Source organism: Salmo salar, chromosome 13, assembly GCF_965601325.2.
Source record: "Salmo salar chromosome 13, fSalSal1, whole genome shotgun sequence".
Classification (NCBI taxonomy): domain Eukaryota; kingdom Metazoa; phylum Chordata; class Actinopteri; order Salmoniformes; family Salmonidae; genus Salmo; species Salmo salar.
This window is the reverse complement of record NC_138303.1, coordinates 52205327-52225796: the sequence shown is the minus strand read 5'-3', so window position 1 is coordinate 52225796 and position 20470 is coordinate 52205327. Positions and strand designations below refer to the sequence as shown.

The 20470-nt window shown below is 41.2% G+C and overlaps 1 protein-coding gene across 3 annotated transcripts in view; it reads right to left on the bottom strand.

Annotated features, from left to right (window-relative positions):
* Positions 1-15736, bottom strand: part of LOC106567377 (forkhead box protein J3) — a 120651-nt gene extending 104915 nt beyond the window's left edge. For all 3 annotated transcript variants that reach the window (XM_014136545.3, XM_014136544.3, XM_014136547.3), the window contains exon 1: positions 15460-15736. The gene's annotated coding sequence lies outside the window, so the exon portion shown is untranslated. The remainder of the gene's footprint in view (positions 1-15459) is intronic.
* Between the last annotated feature and the right edge of the window lie 4734 nt (positions 15737-20470).

Here is a 20470-nt window from a genome sequence, read left to right as displayed (position 1 = left end):
TGATTTACTGGTTTCTCGCAGTTATTTATCCCGAGAAAAGGGAGTGGTTTTGATTGGTAAATCCCGGTAAACGGGTTCCCGCCATTCAATCCTAGCTCAGAACCCCCGCTGTTCTGTCAACGTGCCTCACTCTGCTGTCAAGTCAAGGCCCACCTCTCCATTTCGGACTTGAACACAGCACAGCTTGTGCTACAAAACAACCAGAGTGCTTCAGAAGAGAAGGCTCTACTGTTAATTTGTTAACAGAAAATAGGAGTTTCAGGAAGGTTTTGACAAAATTATTTGAGTAAGAAATATTGAGGAACTGTTTTCTATCATACCTCCATCAACAGTGTAAAGATAAAAACATTTTTTTTAAATGTTAACACCATTAGAGATTAATAGAGAATACCTCTGAATCATTATAGTGATTAGGGTTGAGCAGTATCCAGATTTTCATACAGTTTCCTTTCTATACTGGGGTATACGGTATTACCAGAAGTGCACACAAGGGGCGTTATTTGTAATATTTTTTATTTTATTTTTTTAAATAGATAATAAATAAACACCAAACAACTTAGGCAACATGGAAGCTTAATCTTGCCATCTAGCCATATAGCTGGCAAGTTAGCAAACCAAATGCATAGCTGGAGCCCTCAGCTGGATATAATTGATTTGGAACATCTTCGATAGTTAACTTAAGGTGGGGGGGAGCCCAACCCCCCAGAAAAAATAAATAGAACAAGATTTATACTGAGTATACAAAACATTAAGAACACCTACTCTTTCCAATACTTTTCAATCTAATCAAGATATATAATAATGGAAAATACTTTTCCTTCCCTTTGGCATTAAAGTATTGTGTGTAGATCGTTGACAAAAAAAGACAACTAAATCCATTTTAATCCCACTTAAGACAACAAAATCTTGAAAGTCAAGAGTGTGAATACTTTCTGAAGGCACTGTATACACAGAGTTTACGAAACATTAGGAACACCTCCTCTTTCCATGACAGACTGACCAGGTGAAAGCTATGAGCCCTTATTGAAGTCACCTGTTAAATTCACTTCAGTGTAGATGAAGGGGAGGAGACAGGTTAGTCTTTTTAAGCCTTGAGACAACTGAGACATGGATTGTGTATGTGCGCCATTCAGAGGTTAAATGGGCAAGACAAAATATTTAAGTGCCTTTGAATGTGGTATGGTAGTAGGTGCCAGGCGCAATGGTTTGAGTGTGTCAAGAACTGCAACGCTGCTGGGTTTTTCACACTCAACAGTTTCCCGTGTGTATCAGGAACGGTACACCACCCAAAAGACATCGAGACAACTGTGGGAAGCATTGGAGTCAACATGGGCCAGAATCCCTGTGGAACACTTTCGACCCATGCCCCGACGCTGTTCTGAGGTCAAAAGGGGGTGCAACGCAATATTAGGAAGGTGTTCCTAATGCTTTGTCCACTCATAACATTCACTGTCAGAACACAAGCAAGGCTAAATGTTGCTGTACACAATTAAGATCCTAAAATACCAGTAAATAATATCTCAAATATTTATTTCAGAGTGTAGGATCATTTCAGTGTGGACCAACGTCCTGCTTGAAACCTGTAAAGACAATTTCCTGACTAAACCTGGTCAGTAGTAGAGCTAAGCCTCCAAAAGATACCTGCACATCTGAGTAATTAAAACAACCTTCAAATGTCCTTAAACAGAAACACACACCAGCCCACGCAATCACACGGTATCGTCTCCTGAAACTTCAACGAGCCGATCTACCAGAAATACAAAACTCTTGGTCTCTGCGGATCCCCCTGGAGAGCAACATACAAGAGGAGAAAACAAAGATAATACTCCGCCCACAAACCAGTTTATTTTTCAGTTGAAAAAAAAAATAATTCATCTAGTCAAACACGCATGGCAAAAGAAAAAGGGAAGAGGGAAAATGCCGGGTGAGCTTTTGCACAAGTTCTTATTTTTCTCTCATTAAGAGTAGGCTTTAGCTGCAAATCAAGCTGCCACAAGCCCCGATCTGCTATGCTGCTGCAGTTGTTGTTGCAGTTGAGAGCGTGGGCTTGAATGTTGTGGCGGCATAGCGTTAGAGTGGTGGAGGTGCTAGGATGAGTAATACTCTACAACAGAGGGGTCATAGCACTGCTTCTGGGGGGGGGGGGGGGGGGGGGGGGACGAGCACCCAAAGACTGTGATTACCCTGTCAACCAGTTCCACAATGACTGGCCTAACCCATATATCTGGGAGCGCTCCCCTATTGTATCTGAAGCGCGTGTGCCATTACAAATCATGCTAATTTGTTTTCTTTCAAGTCTGCAGAGGCAAGCCTTACTGTGCTTTGCTGAGTAAAACAGTTAAATAGGCTAGCTATTGAGAAGCACTGAGGTCCTTACCACAGGTTTGATTGGTACACAGGGTTCAGAGCATGTCTGATTTGTGGTTACATGTTAATACCATCAGAGGTATTTAACTTCTGTAACCACAGCTCAGCCATGATGAAGCAAGCTATAAAAATCAAATCTCAATGCAACCACACCTTGAACCACAGCCATCCATAGAATAATTGCCTGTCAAGAGTGTGACTTGACACAGGAATAACAGACAAAAGTGCAAGACTAGTAGGAACCCTGAGACCTTGGATAGAAAGGGCTTGTGCCAAGTCTGCAAATGCATTCATTAAGGGTGGTCAATTAAAACGTGTTGAGGAAGCAGTTGGTGCGGTTAGCCCAACACGTCACCGGGGGCACACTGTCTGCCCTCCAGGACATCTACAGCACTCGGTGTCAGAAGAAGGCCAAGAATAATATCAAGGACCTCAGACACCCGAGCCACAGCCTGATCACCCTGCTACCATCCAGAAAGGGAAGGTCAGTACAGGTGCATGAAAGCTGGGACCGAGAGACTGAAAAACAGCTTCTACCTCAAGGCCATCAGTATGTTAAATAGACACCACTAGCCAGCCTCTACCCAGTACCCTGCCCTGAACATTAGTCACTGTCACTAGTCACCTACCACCCAGTTACTCTACCATGCACCTTAGAGGCTGCTGCCCTACATAGTCAGGAAACACTGGTCACATATACTATTCTTCAGATATACTACATATTCTATATTGTCTATACGTTCAATTATACACAGTGCATTCGGAAAGTTCAGACCCTTGACTTTTTCCACATTGTTATGTTACAGCATTATTCTAAAATTGATTCAATTGTTTTTTCCCCCCTTCAATGAAAGCAAAAACAGGTTAAGAAATTGGCAAATTCATAAAAAATGTTGGGGGAAATATCACAAGTATTCAGACCGTTTCCTCAGTACTTTGTTGAAGCACTTTTGGCAGCGATTACAGACCAGTCTTCTTGGGTATAACGCTACAAGCTTGGCACACCTGTATTTGGGGAGTTTTTCCCCTATTCTTCACCTGCAGATCCACTCAAGCTCTGTCAGGTTGGATGGGGAGCATCGCTGCACAGCTATTTTCAGGTCTCCAGAGATTGGGTTCAAGTCCGGGCTCTGGCTGGGCCACTCAAGGATATCGAGACTTGTCCCGAAGTCACTCCTGCATTGTCTTGGCCGTTTGATTAGGGTTGTTGTTCTGTTGGAAGCTGAACCTTGCCCCAGTCTGAGGTCCTGAGCGCTCTGGAGCAGGTTTTCAAAAAGGATCTCTGTACTTTGCTCCGTTCATCTTTCTCTCGATCATGACTGCCACCACCAAGCTTCAATGAAGGAATAGGTGCCAAGTTTTGTCCAGACGTGACGCTTGGCACTCAGGCCAAAGAGTTCAATCTTGGTTTCATCAGACCAGAGAACGTTGTTTCTCATGGTCAGAGTCCTTTAGGTGCCTTTTGGCAAACTCCAAGCAGGCTGTCATGTACATTTTACTAAAGAGTGGCTTCCATCTGGCCACTCTACCAAAGGCCTGATTGGTGGAGCGCTGCAGAAATGGTTGTCCTTCTGGAAGGTTCTCCCATCTCCACAGTTAGCTAGCTAACTATATAGCTAGGTGTCATCATCTAAAATAACCCTAATTTATAAGACAGTTCTTATTTGATTAATGGTGGTCGGACCCATCTATGTAAAGCTAGCCACAATAAAGATTAGCCACAATAGTAGACTTTGCAGTTAGCCTTCAAAATAAAAGGCATAATTCTACTATTTGTATTCATTTGCATGACTGCCAATGACTTACTTTTACTTTGAAGGATAACTGCGAAGTCCACTATTGTGCCTAATCCTTATTGTGGCTAGCTTCACAACACATAACCCGGACCAGTCGAGCCTCACTAACCATTTTCAAAAATGAAAAATAACAAAAAGCTTGATTTCTTGCAATACATGCATTTGGAATACCGCGCAAAAACATTAGAATTAATCTAATTCGATATATTGCCCAGCCCTAGTCACACAGCAACGACACCAATATAATCACAGGACTTACATCTTTAAGACCATGCTTTAACTTATGTTCCTTGAAAATAAACAAATTATTGCCAGTCTAGCAGCCACTGCCTATGCATGACACTAAAGTATAATTATAACACTCAGGGCAGAGAGAAAGGGGGTGATCCCAAAGAGGATTAGATTAGCAGGAGTTTGGTAATTGCATTGTTTCCTATTAATCCTTATTATCCTGATGCTCATTATTTCATAATTTCCCTGAAATTGAATAAAAGTTGTGCATATATTGGTGAACGAGTTTAGATAAATCCTGAAATATGCTATTCTTTACCCCACAAAAAAAATGTAGCTAAAATCACACCTGCCATACAGGAGGGAAGAGGGAGTACCTTCAAGAGAGAATAGTGAGCAATAGAGCAGTTTTACATTTATTAGCAACTATTAACCTACATTTAAAAAACATGACCAATAAAATATGATGAGCAAGATTTTGACTGAAACTGAAAACATAATTTGAACGTTGTTCAAAAAGCCCCTTAAAGTTGCACACCCATGTGAAAAGTGTATGAGGCTTTGATAACTGGGCACATAGTCCCTTAAAAAGAGTTTGGGTCTCTGTGTGATTGAATGTATTCACCGATTAGACTTGTGTGCCTGGGATGCACGCCCTCTGCTGAATGGATTGCTAACAGCCACCCACTGATCGCCAGGCTTTTAGACAGAGCGGCTTTACACTTCTGCATTTTAATGGAGGGCAAGAGTAAGGAGGAATGCAAATATTTTCAGAAGAAGACAAAGTATTGGAAGTTATGACAAAATACACCCTCCTCCCAGAGTTTGACGAGCTGAGGGGGTTTCCCGGGGAGGACTGCGTTGTGTGGGTAACCTAATGTCTCAAAAGGAGCCTGTCGGTGTGTCAAGAACTGTCATGTCTGGGAGTAATGGGGATTGAAAAGAGGGAGAAAAGGGTCCAAAAAGCCAAATCCAACGTTGTAATTACTTTCCACCTCAACGCCAAAGCCGATGTCTTCATTTGAAGGTTCTTGCTCATCTTTCAATAAAATTGAGTTAAGCCCCTTGACTGTAATTACTGTTTGATACTTCACTAGTTACGAAAAAAATTCAAATGTATGCACTCTACTGTAAGTTGCTCTGGATAAGAGCGTCTACTAAAATGACTCAAATGTAAATGTAGTTGTCCTCTTTGGGTCGAATGCTGACTTGAGATGCATGCACCCTAACTCGATTGATCAATGGACAATTTGTGCATGGTTTGGAATAAACATCCCATGGAAGGATGGGGCCATATGCTACTGAGTTCAGCAGGGCTGACTGTAAATTCATCCAAAGAAAAGGACCTGTTGATGTTTGACCACGCCCTTTATTTCAGGCCTAGTATATTCAGTCAAATTAAGTAGTCAGCTAGCTAGTGCAAGATTTGGTTTTGGGTTCTGAGATTATGTTTGAATCCACACTGATTTAATCATTTCAAATTCATTGAATAAGTGAAATTTTAATTTCAGAGAATTAAATAAAAATGATATCAATTCACATCCCAAATCAACAGGAGAAATGGAAATGATTCACCCCAGCACTGCTTTTCAGATCTCAAACAATAGCTAATGAACTGCCAACACACTGTGGCCCTCGAGAACCAAATATCTAGCCTACACAGATACACAGTAACACCTAAAAACGGCTTACAGGATAGAATGGGTTGCAACCCATCGACAACCAGAAAAAATCCTGAGAACAGCAAAGTTAAAAAGGTGTATTTTTCCATAAACAAAATATGGGAGTGCAGCATTTGGGCACACTCCCCCTACGAGAGGTCCCAGGAGAGGGAAGTATGCTGTTTGTGAACTCGGGCTCAGCACAGTAAAGGTTACAGCACTGCAGCACCGAGAAATCAACTGTATTCCCACATCCACCCATGTTCAGTTGTCCTCTTTAAAAATGCATTGATTTACAGCAAAAATAGATTAAAGCGCCCAACTGCGCCAACCTAAAAGTTTGGCTTCTGAATCGCATTAATAATGGAACAACCCCCAAAACCTAGAGGCATTCACTTGAAGGAATGGCTTTGGTTTTGTTGCAGTTTAAAAATGGGGATAAATTTACATGTTTTAGAAGTATCACAGCTTTTTGATGGTTATTTATAATAACATTGTTTCACATGCAAATAGGCTGACAATTGTTACTCATTAAAAACATAACCAGTACAACGCAATACACTACCGTGTCAACCCAAGGTTTTAGACAAAGTTCAGAAGTGGAGCTTCGTGTTCTTCTCACTCAGTTGGATAGTTGGCAGCAATAAGAAATTTGCAAATGCCAGTTCAGTTCTCCCAAACCAGTTCTATACGAGACACTTAAAGGGTAGGTAGCATAAACATAAATCACATGTAGCATATGGATTTGCATTAGTACACACATCAAAAGTCCTAATGCAAAGTTACACCTCACTTAAACTGTTCCAAGTTATTAAATAAAACTGATCAGAATTTTAAAGAATGCTGAAGTCATGTTGGAACATTTTTCCGGGGTGTGATGCAATTTGGAGGACCCGGCAAGCCAGCCTATTCCCTATAATGTAAACTCCAAATGTATAACTTCAAATTAAACCAAATCGTTTGCACTGGTTTCTTTTTAATTTAATACATTTTTCTGCCAATTTACAAGCAAATATTTTAACATTTGCAGGCTAGTAGGGATAACATTAGCAGGCTATTTATTGAGTCAGCCAGTTGCTATCAACAGTAAACCAATGTTTTCCAAATACATTACACCATCTCACCAGTTATGAAAGAACGTTATCTTAGCCAGCAAGCTAGCCAGGCAGCTAACGTTAGCTATTTAGCCAACTAGCTATTAGCCTAGCCAGCCAAGCACCACGGTTACGGTCGGAAAGCTGGAGCCCAACTACTGAAGACCAGCTAGAACACAACCGAAACATAACCGCAGATTATAAGCAAAGGAGAGAGCAGAGACTTACAGATTGATGGTTGGGGCCCATCGATGGTAAAACCTCCCTCAAAGCAAGGGGGAGGCGGGCGCTTCACCAGGTCAAAATCCAAAATAGATAGTTTCCTGATGTCAGTCAGCTAGCGCACTAGCACTAAGCCAAGGGTGTGTGGGGGGGGGGGGGGGGGGGGGGGATGACAAGACTACTACAGAGAACATGCCGAAATGTTAACAAAACAAAAAGGACAACCAAAGAGGTACTACACAATTAGCAAGCAGGTATGATTTTCATTTTCAACCCACGGCAAGAAAGCACTAGAGCCTGCTCTTTGTTTACATCACACTTCCTCATCACACTTCCCGCCAACACTTGGACCTGGAATGTAATTACATGCTAGCATGGCTAATGGCTAACTTTAGCCAGCTACCGTGCTAGCATACGAACTCGGCAGCACAGAGTAAGTCCTCCATATGACATTGAGAAATTGTGCATAGTGGGTAGTTTACAAGATATCCGGAAATAAGTTAATAAATATGTAATTACCTATAAGTACACATAGTTACATTTTTGGGTTATGTAACCAGAACGTGACTACAACTGCGCTACTAAGTCTTTGACCACACATTGGCGAGTAAAAACTCATGCGTCCTACCCTTTCAATGTAATGAGTCCCACTCTGACGTCTTTCCCTAGCTTTGAAATGACAGAACACACTATTCAATGTAAATCAGAAAGGTCTTTCTAATGGTTGAAAATCTCATCATCAATTCGGGTGACGTGCAACAGTTTGAGGGCCCGGACCACAATCAGAGTACACAGCCCAGGTTCACAGAATGGATGTTCAGATTAATCTAGAAGTACCTGGTCTCAAATGCAGTGCCCACAGAGCAATAACACAAGGTACACACTGTCAGTAATATAATTTCCTCTCCATCGTGATGCACAAGAGGTAGAATGCATTTAAAAGGTGCAGCACACTAGTGGCCTGGGGTGGTGTAACGGTTACTGCCACTGCTTTCAGAACACACTTATATGCCAGTGCTGGTGTGGGTTCAAATCCAGCCTATGCCCTTCTAGCACACCATCTCTCCTCCCTTTCCTGTCTCTCTTCACAGTCTCTGTCCAACAAAATAGGCTATATTCTGAAAAAGAAGATACAGCACAGTAGGTATACTGTGAAAACGTCCAATATAAAAAAAGTTAGTTACATGTTGGGAATAGCCCAAGCAGAACGGAGACTTAAATGCACATTACTCCACCTAATGGCAGATCATTTGAATAATCACTTTAACAAGGGGGCATTAATAATGCTTTCGGGGCAAAGGAGTGGATTTCCAAATAATCAAATTGGTATGCAAAGGTGGGAATATTCCCTTGGATGAATGTCACTGGAGAGACGATTGCACAATTTCAGAGACATGTCGTCTGATTTGGAACTGTAATTTAAAAAACGCACAATTTACAGACATCTACACTCCTATGAAAATAATAGTCAGTAATAGTACAGCATTACTCTTTGACCAAAAAGGTCATCAAATGATCTATGTTATACAACGGGTGGGTCTAATCCAGGATGCTGATTGGTTAAAACCACATTCCAGCTGGTGTCTATTCCACAAGTTACCACCGGCTAAAGCTATGTTGTTGAAATGCCTATTTACTCTGTTCCATCTCACTGCGCAATCCACGGTCTCATCAGCCAGGTCAAAAAACAGGTCAAACTAAACAAAATGCAGCTAGTCTTTTCCACTTTCAGTTTGAAGTTGTGTTAGCCGTGTTGTTGGCTAGATCTTCTGAACAACAGTGTCCTGACAAGAGAGCACATTTTTTTATGACAGGCAAAATCGCAGATCATTAGCTCATTGTTATGGATGTATCCAAATAAATGTCTGTCAACCGAACCAATAGAACGAACAACCAGCCGGTGTGGGTAGCAACCTTAGATTTGTGTCGTGACTATATCTTGTGGAAGGATGAAATAGTATGAATGAAATCAAAATACAATGTTTAATGAAAATATGTCAGCAACCCGTTGTATAAAAGTGATAATGCCTTCGAAGCCGGTGTTTGGAGGATATATTGGCACCGTTTGCCGGCCCTCGACTTAGTCTCAGGCGTAACAACACCCGTGCCAATATATCCTCCAAACACCAGCTTCTCAGGATTTATCACTTAAATATGGCATGGCATTGTAATCACTAAACTGGAACTACGGCCTACAGTTTTTTTAAAGGGATAGTTTTGGATTTTGGCAATGAGGCCATTTATCTACTTCTTCATAGTCAGATAAACTTGTGAATACCATTTTTATGTATCTGCGTGCAGTTTGAAGGAAGTTGCTAACAAGCGTCAGCGCAATTGCTAACTAGCGTTAGTGTAATGACTGGAAGTCTAACTGCTAGCTGTTCCTGTAGACTTCCAGTCATTGGGCTAACGCTATGTAGCAGTGGCTCGTGAAACTACCTCTAACTACCTTCATACTGGACGCAGATAGATAAAAATTGTATGCACGAGTTAATCTGACTCTCGGGAAGTAGATATAGTGCTTCAGTGCCAAAATCCTCAACTACCCCTTAGTCTTTTTCATTTTTAATGTTGCTTAACCCAAACATTTACCTTGTATTTAACCAGGTATAATGTAGTTAGTGGTTCTTCCTTTAAAAGTTACGAGCTTATGCCGCAACCGTTAGTGGTAGATTGTGGCATTCTGTCATTGCACCACACTATCACAAAGGGGAGTTAGAATGCTGATTTATCGGTAGTCTAAACTGTGGCAATTAATGGAGGCGTTTTCAGTCTGAGAGTCTCTCTTCTCCGGCACTTGAGTCCTGCATCAGGCAAAAATATATATAATAATAATAATAATAATAAAACGATCAATGGTCCTGGAGTTAAGAGAACTTGGGTAAATACAGTGGGGGAATGTTACTTGACATGTGGACTGATGATATTGAAAAATAGGCACGGTAGGCTTTTGGTTTCTCTCCCTCTATAAAACAGAAATAAATAATTCCAAATAACAAACTGGCTTCATTTACCAATTAGTAAGAATGTCTCACCCCATGTTCAAGAATGGCCTTTTCCCCTTTATTCAGATTACAACCGCTCACTTTTGGTTATTTGAAACAAAATCATGTCCAAAATAAATAAATAAATAAATAAATGTATTTTTTTACTTCTTATGGATGGTGGCAGTATTGAGTAGCTTGGATGACTGACGTGCCCAGAGTAAACTGCCTGCTACTCACTCCCAGAAACTAAGATATGCGTATTATTAGTAGATTTGGATAGAAAACACTCTGAAGTTTCTAAAACAGTTTGAATGATGTCTGTGAGTATAACAGAACTTATATGGCAGGCAAAAACCAGAGAAAAAATCCAAACAGGAAGTGGTTTCTAGTTTTTCAAGTGATTGCCTATCCAAACTACAGTGTCTGTGGGGTCATTTTGCACTTTCTAAGGCTTCCACTAGATGTCAGTCTTTAGAACCTTGTTTGAGGCTTCTACTGTGAAGTGAGGATGAATAAGAGCTCCTGGAGTCGGAACACTGCCAGCAGGGCATGAGGCTCAGCCATGCGCACTCACGTGAGAGGTAGCTCAGTTCCATTGCATTTCTGAAGACAAAGGATTTCTCTGGTTGAAACTTTATTGCAGATTTACGATAAAAACATCCTAAAGATTGATTCTATACATCGTTTGACATGTTTCTACAAACTGTAATGGGATTTTTGGAGTTTGTCTGACCTGCGCGTCGTGAATTTGGATTTGTGAACTGAAGGCGCAAACAAAAAGGAGGTATTTGGACATAAATGATGGACTTTATCCAACAAAACAAACATTTATTGTTGAACTGGCATTCCTGGGAGTGCATTCTGATGAAGATCAAAGGTAAGTGGGAATATTTATAATGCTATTTCTGACTATTGTTGACTCCAACATGGCGGATATATTGTATGGCATGTTTTTGTGCCTGAGCGCCGTACTCAGATTATTGCTTTTTCGGTAAAGCCTTTTTGAAATCTGACACAGCGGTTGCATTAAGGAGAAGTTTATCTAAAGTTCCATGTATAACACTTGTATTTTTAATCAACATTTATGATGAGTATTTCTGTAAATTGATGTGGCTCTCTGCAAAATCACAGAATGTTTTGGAGGCAAAACATTACTGAACATAACGCGCCAATGTAAACTGAGATTTTTGGATATAAATATGAACTTTATCGAACAAAACATACATGTATTGTGTAACATGAAGTCATACCAGTGTCATCTGATGAAGATCATCAAAGGTTAGTGATTCATTTTATCTCTTTCTGCTTTTTGTGACTCCTCTCTTTGGCTGGAAAATGGCTGTGTTTTTAACGTGTGTAGGCGCTGACCTAACATAATCATATGGTTTGCTTTCACCGTAAAGCCTTTTTGAAATCAGACACTGGCTGGAGTAAACCTTTAAAATGGTGTATAATACTTGTATGTTTGAGGAGTTTTAATTATGAGATTTGTTGTTTTGAATTTGGCACCCTGCACTTTCACTGGCTGTTGTCATATCGATCCCGCTAACGGAATTCAAGCCATAAGAAGTTTTTAAACAAGCCATAAAAAGTTGGTTGCAATTTCAGTTTAATCCACCAGAAAAGACAGAAGTAAGGAACTTGTCTATCGGCCCTGCATTAACTTCACTAGGGTAGGGGGCACTATTTTCACCTCCGGATGAAAAGCGTGCCCAAAGTAAACTGCCTGCCACTCAGGCCCAGAAGCTAGGATATGCATATAATTGGTAGATGTGGATAGAAAACTCTAAAGTTTCCAAAACTGTTAAAATAATGTATGTGAGTATAACAGAACTAATATGGCAGGTGAAAACCTGAGAAATCCATCCAGGGAGTGGGAGTTTTTTTTATTTTGTAGTTTTCTATTGAATGCCATTACAGTATCCATTGACTTAGGACTCAAATTGCACTTCCTACGGCTTCCACTAGATGTCAGTCTTTAGAAATTGTTTCAGGCTTGTATTCTGAAAAATGAGCGAGTAAGACCACTTTGAATGAGTGGACCATTCAGTGTCCCAGAGGTTTTTCATGCGTGCGACCGAGCACGCCTTTCTTGTTTTGTCAAAAAAAGGGAAAACTTTTGTCCGGTTGAAATGTTATTGATTATTATGACAAAAAAAAAAAAAAACCTGAGGATTGATTATAAACATTATTTGACATGTTTCTACGAACTTTACTGATACTTTTCAGATTTTTCATCTGTCTGTTGTGACTGCCTTTGAGCCTGTGGATTACTGAACAAAACGCACGAACAAAGGTTTTTGGATATAAAGAGGAACGTTATCGAACAAAACTAACATTTATCGAGTAAATGGGAGTCTTGTGAGTGTAACCATACGAAGATCAAAGGTAAGTGATTAATTTATCACTATTTCTGACTTGTGTAACTCCTACTTGGCTGGTAACCGTTTGTAATGATTTGTCTGCTGGGCGCTGTTCTTAGATAAATCGCATGGTATGCTTTCGCCGTAAAGCCTTTTTGAAATCTGACACCGTGGTTGGATTAATCTTTAAACTTGTTTAGTGTTTTATGTATCGTGGACTCGTCAACAGAGATGTTAGCATGTTCCAGAGATTTCTGTAAGTCTTTAGCTGACACTCTAGGATTCTTCCTAACCTCATTGAGCAGTCTGTGCTGTGCTCTTGCAGTCACCTTTGCAGGACGGCCACTCCTAGGGAGAGTAGCAACAGTGCTGAACTTTCTCCATTTCTAGACAATTTGTCTTACCGTGGACTGAAGAACATCAAGGCTTTTAGAGATACTTTTGTAACCCTTTCCAGCTTTATGCAAGTCAACAATTCTTAATCTTAGGTCTTCTACGATCTATTTTGTTCGAGGCATGGTTCACATCAGACAATGCTTCTTGTGAACAGCAAACTCAAATGTTGAGTGTTTTTATAGGGCAAAGCAGCTCTAACCCACATCTCCAATCTCGTCTCATTGATTGGACTCCAGGTTCGCTGACTCCTGACTCCAATTATCTTTTGGAGAAGTCATTAGCCTAGGGGGCTTCACATACTTTTTCCAACCTACACTGAATGTTTAAATGATGTATTCAATATAGACAAGAAAAACACAATGTGTTATACATTTAAGCACACTTTGTCTATTGTTGTGACTTAGATGAAGATCAGATCAAATTTTATGACCAATTTATGCAGAAATCCAGGTAATTCCAGAGGGTTCACATACTTTTTCTTGCCACTGTAGATTAAAGCATCAATACATGAGGGTAAGGGGGAGTGAATTATGAGTGAATTATTGTGTGTGGTCATAGGTATTGTCTGTGCTGTTGTGTTCATAGGTACAAGGAGAAGCAATACTTTTCCCCGCAAATCGCTACAATAGTGTTGGAATGACGATGACCTGGTTTGGCTATCGGAGATGCACGTACACGAGGGACAAGCTCTCCAGTGGGTGGCTGTTCATGAGACCAAACCTCTCACCCAATGAAACTAGCTTTCTTGGAACAGTAGTAACGATCGCTGCCTTTGGTCATGGCTACCTGAGTTCGAGCCTCCTGAATCTCTACAGCATCGATGGCATTATAGAGAGTAAATAATAAACAATATTCATGAAAATATGGCACAATTTCCCAACACCTAGCAACCAAACGGAACCTCCCATTTCAATTCCTAAGTGAGTTGATGCTGAATCCCTAATTTATTAGCGATGCATTTGCTGACAATGACAGTAATTATATTGACCTCAGAGATTAAAATACAAATCAAAAAACATTAGGAGGGTTCCTTTTTATCACGTTTAATGGGAATCTGCATAATATATCTTAATGAGGCACTTAATGGTTTGAGTGATCTATTGAGAATGTCTACATGGCAATTAGCCGAGAGTGTGTGGCAGCTGTTCTACAATTAAAAAGCCAAATTACCTTCAACACCATTTAAGACTGCACGTAAACCTCAACACAAATGTAGAGAAAAATCTGTTCAGACAACTCTGATCTTGATAGGAGTAAGGGACGTATCCAAATCAGGAACCAGTGTTCTCTCTCTTTATAAAATAAACACAATTATCTTTCACCCTCTCACTTAATGGTCTGGTAAGATTAAACATCCAATTTTTCCAGTACACATAAACTGCAGTGCTGTGAAAGGAGTCATTCCCAACTCCTCTATGGCAAACCTGATTTTATGAGACTTGAATACAGGCATTAACACCAAAAATGGATAAAAGATAAAAGGCCCATAGAACAAATGCACGTCTGAAGATAGCATAATGCAACAAATCTTATTAAGGTAGTAGGTTCTGTCTGTATTCATAGGCAGACATAAAAACCATGGACTGAATATGCCAACGGTCATTATTCAAACAAAAACATTCCAATATACTGTAGGCTACAGATGTTATTTGTCATGGACATGAGTAGGCTGCCAATGAATAGCCAATCTTGTATTTCCGGTACCTTCCTTTTGACAGCCACTTAGTTTGACGCTTTCAATAAAAATGACTAATATATTAGTTCGTACATGGCTAAATTGTAGCAAGAAAATTACTTTTCTTCGACAAGATAAAAATCTGTGGAAACTTTGCAACGGACCATTTCGAAATATAAATATTGTAACTGATCGCTTCAAAAGTTCAAGCGGGTCTAAAAAGTATAACTTGTAGTGCATGTATGTGTGTAACCGATGTGAAATGGCTAGTTAGTTAGCGGTGGTGCGCGCTAGTAGCACCTACACTGTTACATATGGATGCATACATGTCCGAATGTTTGAGCATGCGTTTCAATTTGGACCAATCGAAATTCAATGTAAAAGTCATTTTACTACTTGCAAGGCAATTAAACAGCAGAATCAATCTGAGCAGCACGACCGAGAATCACCCTGAAAAAAGGTATAGGATATTGCAAACTTGAAGTTAATATCTTCAAATAACATAGGCTGTCTATCTGCATAGTATGATGACAGGGAGAGAGAACCTGTCAGGGCCTGTCCACAGCACAACCCCGGAGCTCAAGTACATTTCTTTGCCTATGTGAGATATTTTCTCCAGGCCTTGTCAGGCCTAACGTTACGACATTCCCAAATTCGCTTTACTTACCCCGGTGGATGGTTATTAACCGGTTCAAATTTGAGAGGTTCAGTTGTTCCAGTGCTGCACTTGAACATTTCCTCCGAGGACGGAGGAAACCTTCACCTTCTAGGGCTGTCACTGAAGTTGCATGCCCCATGCGATACGCGTGTCATACTGACCGGCTCTGTGGTCAGTTGCGTCCCTTAATTTGAAGACTTCCTCGCCCGGCTATTCGTATTTGCTTCTCCAACAACAGAATCCCGCCGGGTCTCCCCGCTCGGACTCAGTTCTCTTGCAAAACCACCGGAACTACTTCCAATGCAAGACGGAGCACGTTGAAGGCAAATCCATGCACCACGGTCAGACAACATAACATCACATAACTAGTTCCCATATTCAATACTTAATTCACCTTTCATAGCGAATTCATTGTCGACAATAATAATAATAATAACCATAATCATCATAATATGTTAATCATTATTTATGTATTTATATATTTATTCATTTTAACGTAACTAGGAAGCTAATTCATATCCATAGTCACTGGGCAGGTTAAAACAGACCATCAAAACATAAATACAAAAACATAGCGTCATAACAAAACAAGTAATATAAAATATATATTTTTTAAATGCATGCATCAAACCAATCATGGTTACAGCAGCTGTGGGGATCCATAATAAATACAAATACAATGTAGATTATTTTTCAGGCACTTCTTCAGTTTGTTTTTACAAAAGCCATAGTTAGAAAAACCTATTATTTCTGTAGTGTGTCCCAGTAGACTGTGGTACAAGGAAGGAAGGAAGGAAGGAAGGAAGGAAGGAAGGAAGGAAGGAAGGAAGGAAGGAAGGAAGGAAGGAAGGAAAATGTTGTCCCATAGGGAATCTGGCACACACATATCACAGGATATCACAAGACATAATCAGACAGACATACAGTACATTTGCTGTGTAGCTGCTGGGTTATAGTTTATAGTCCTTATAGTTCAGGAAACTGATGCTGGTTGGTGTGAACAACTTGTCTGCTAGGTTTGTCCAACACAGTCCCCTCTGTTGGTTTCTCTTGTTGTCCTGCTATTGCTCTCCCTTTGGTAAAGGAGCTGGCTCAGGGCCGGCCCCAGGCATAAGCGACATAGGCGGTTGCCTAGGGTACCTGGCCGCTAGGGGGCCGCCGACCAAAAATAAATAAATAAGGAACTCAGTCAGGGTCTCAACTTACTGTTGAATAGTAGATTATACTAGGTGCAATATTGAAATGTGGTTGTGCGTCAGGAGTTTTTCTCTTCTTATGTCAGTCACTGAGAGTCACTCAATTAGCCATGTCAGCTAACAATCTTTAGATTGGTAAATTAGTCTAGCCAGCTATCTAAACTTGTAGTAATCATGGCAGAATACCGACCTTGCTTACAGGTCACGTGCCCAGGGGCTATTCTCTCTAGACATCTGCATTGCCGCTTACTTTTTTCAAATTCTCCGGTTGCCTATGGTCTGGTTTTCGAGAATACCCAGGGGCCCTGACCTCCAGGGGGGCCCCATTGATTTTGTAAGTCACTCTCACTCAGATATCATTAACATGGCATAAGTCATGGCAACATGTGTAGAATTACAGAAAATTAGATGTAAAACTAAAACATTTCTCTCCACCCCACAGGGGGCCAGCACAGAAAAAAAAAATGTATGAAATGTTTGAAATTGTATGAAATGTATGCATTCACTACTGTAAGTCGCTCTGGATAAGAGCGTCTGCTAAATGACTAAAATGTAAATGTAAATGTAAAATGGGTAGAATTACAGGAAATTACCTGTACAACTAAAAATGTTCTCTCTGCTGTCCAGAGGGGGTCCAAACCCAGCCTGGAGGCCCCTTTGGCAAGACTCAGAGCAGATATGAACTTGGCTTCAGCCTGACGAAGACCTTCAGGTCAAAAAGCAGTATACTGGGTTCAGGGATTTCGCCATGTGAGGGACATTGTGGTTCCACCATTTCACCACCTGGATTCACCTCTTCACGCCCACCTTTGGTTATAGAGAGCAGCTTCACTCCTCCTCCATCCTCCTGGCTCTGATGCCTCCTCTGTCCCTGCTTCATTCTCTGTGGCCCCTTAAAGACCAAACCTCAAGTCCCCATAAACCACATTGACCCTACTCTGGAAACCGACAGATACGTGCAGACATACAGTTGAAGTCGGAAGTTTACATACACTTTTGTTGGAGTCATTAAAACTCGTTTTTCAATCACTCCACAAATTTCTTGTTAACAAACTATAGTTTTGGCAAGTCGAATTGGGCATCTACTTTGTGCATGACACTCGTAATTTTTCCAACAGGTGTTTACAGACAGATTATTTCACTTATAATTCACTGTATCACAATTCCAGTGGGTCAGAAGTTTACATACACTAAGTTGAAAGTGCCTTTAAACAGCTTGGAAAATTCCAGAAAATGATGTCATGGCTTCAGAAGCTTCTGATTGACATCATTTGAGTTAATTGGAGTTGTACCTGTGGATGTATTTCAAGGCCTACCTTCAAACCCAGAGCCTCTTTGCTTGAAATCATGGGAAAATCAAAAGAAATCAGCCAAGACCTCAGAAAAAGAATTGTATACCTCCACAAGTCTGGTTCATCCTTGGGAGCATTTTCCAAACGCCTGAAGGTACCACGTTCATCTGTGCAAACAATAGTATGCAAGTATAAACACCATGGGACCACGCAGCTGTCATACCGCTCATGAAGGAGATGCTTTCTGTCTCCTAGAGATGAACGTACTTTGGTGTGAAAAGTGCAAATCAATCACAGAACAACCGCAAAGGACCTTGTGAAGTTGCTGGAGGAAACAAGTACAAAGTATCTATATCCACAGTAAAACGAGTCCTATATTGACATAACCTGAAAGGCTGCTCAGCAAGGAAGAAGCCACTGCTCCAAAACCGCCATAAAAAAGCCAGACTATGGTTTGCAACTGCACATGGGGACAAAGATCGTACTTTTTGGAGAAATGTCCTCTGGTCTGATGAAACAAAAAATAGAACTGTTTGGGCAAAATGACAATCGTTATGTTTGGAGGAAAAAGGGGAGGCTTGCAAGCCGAAGAACACCATCCCAACCGTGAAGCACGGGTGTGGCAGCATTATGTTGTGAGGGTGCTTTGCTGCAGGAGGGACTGGTGCACTTCACAAAATAGATGGCATATTGAGCATTTTTCCGGTCACAACTTGCAGACTTGTTTACGTGCTGCTGTGCGATTTTGTTGCTAACCTTACTTTGCTACCTGACAACTTTACGGTTTTTACATTTTAATTACTATATTATTATAATTTTAGTTTATCCCTCACTCAAATCTTTTTCATTCAACTTTTTCACTACGGACGTTTTATCTGGACATGGTTCGTCAGGACCTCCAACAGCCGAAGCTAAGTAACATTAACATGATGCCTTCTAATTGCAGTCGCTGTACTCATAATATACAGGAGAACGATCGCCTTACGGCGAGGATAGCTGTGCTGTAAGCCCAGCTTCAGACGCAATCATTAGGCAAGGGTAATTTCAGTGTAGGAAAGGATGAAACAGCGTCTGTGCCACCAGTAAGTACAGATAGTAAAATTAGTATAAATCCCCTCGCACGGTCCCCGCAGCCGGACAACTTTCTCATGGCTTCTGGAGGGAAATGCTGTAGGAATGCTCAACCGGTGTCGCTCATTCAGCCGACACAAACTTTCAACCGGTTCTCCCCATTAAGCAGCGAGTCGGAGTCAGAAGCCGAGCCTTCTCTGCTCTCTACTCCTCCCGTTCCGGGGTCTGAGACGCCGAAGCTTCCCACCGTTAGCTCTGGCAAATTGAAAACCCTAGTCATTGGCGACTCCATTACCCGCAGTATTAGACTTAAAACGAATCATCCAGCGATCATACACTGTTTACAAGGGGGCAGGCTACCGACGTTAAGGCTAATCTGAAGATGGTGCTGGCTAAAGCTAAAACTGGCGAGTGTAGAGAGTATAGAGATATTGTTATCCACGTCGGCACCAACGATGTTAGGATGAAACAGTCAGAGGTCACCAAGCGCAACATAGCTTCAGCGTGTAAAGTAGCTAGAAAGATGTGTCGGCATCGAGTAATTGTCTTTGGCCCCCTCCCAGTTAGGGGGAGTGATGAGCTCCAGAGCAGAGTCTCACAACTCAATCGCTGGTTGAAAACTGTTTTCTGCCCCTCCCAAAAGATAGAATTTGTAGATAATTGGCCCTCTTTCTGGGACTCACCCACAAACAGGACCAAGCCTGGCCTGTTGAGGAGTGACGGACTCCATCCTAGCTGGAGGGGTGCTCTCATCTTATCTACGAACATAGACAGGGCTCTAACTCCTCTAGCTCCACAATGAAATAGGGTGCAGGCCAGGCAGCAGGCTGTTAGCCAGCCTGCCAGCTTAGTGGAGTCTGCCACTAGCACAGTCAGTGTAGTCAGCTCAGCTATCCCCATTGAGACCGTGTCTGTGCCTCGACCTAAGTTGGGCAAAACCTAACATGGCGGTGTTCGCCTTAGCAATCTCACTAGAGTAAAGACCTCCTCCATTCCTGCCATTATTGAAAGAGATTGTGATACCTCACATCTCAAAATAGGGCTACTTAATGTTAGATCCCTCACTTCAAAGGCAGTTATAGTCAATGAACTAATCACTGATCATAATCTTGATGTGATTGGCCTGACTGAAACATGGCTTAAGCCTGATGAATTTACTGTGTTAAATGAGCCCTCACCTCCTGGTTACACTAGTGACCATATCCCCCGTGCATCCCGCAAAGGCGGAGGTGTTGCTAACATTTACGATAGCAAATTTCAATTTACAAAAAAAACAACAACGACGTTTTCGTCTTTTGAGCTTCTATTCATGAAATCTATGCAGCCTACTCAATCACTTTTTATAGCTACTGTTTACAGGCCTCCTGGGCCATATACAGCGTTCCTCACTGAGTTCCCTGAATTCCTATCGGACATTGTAGTCACAGCAGATAATATTCACATTTTTGGTGACTTTAATAT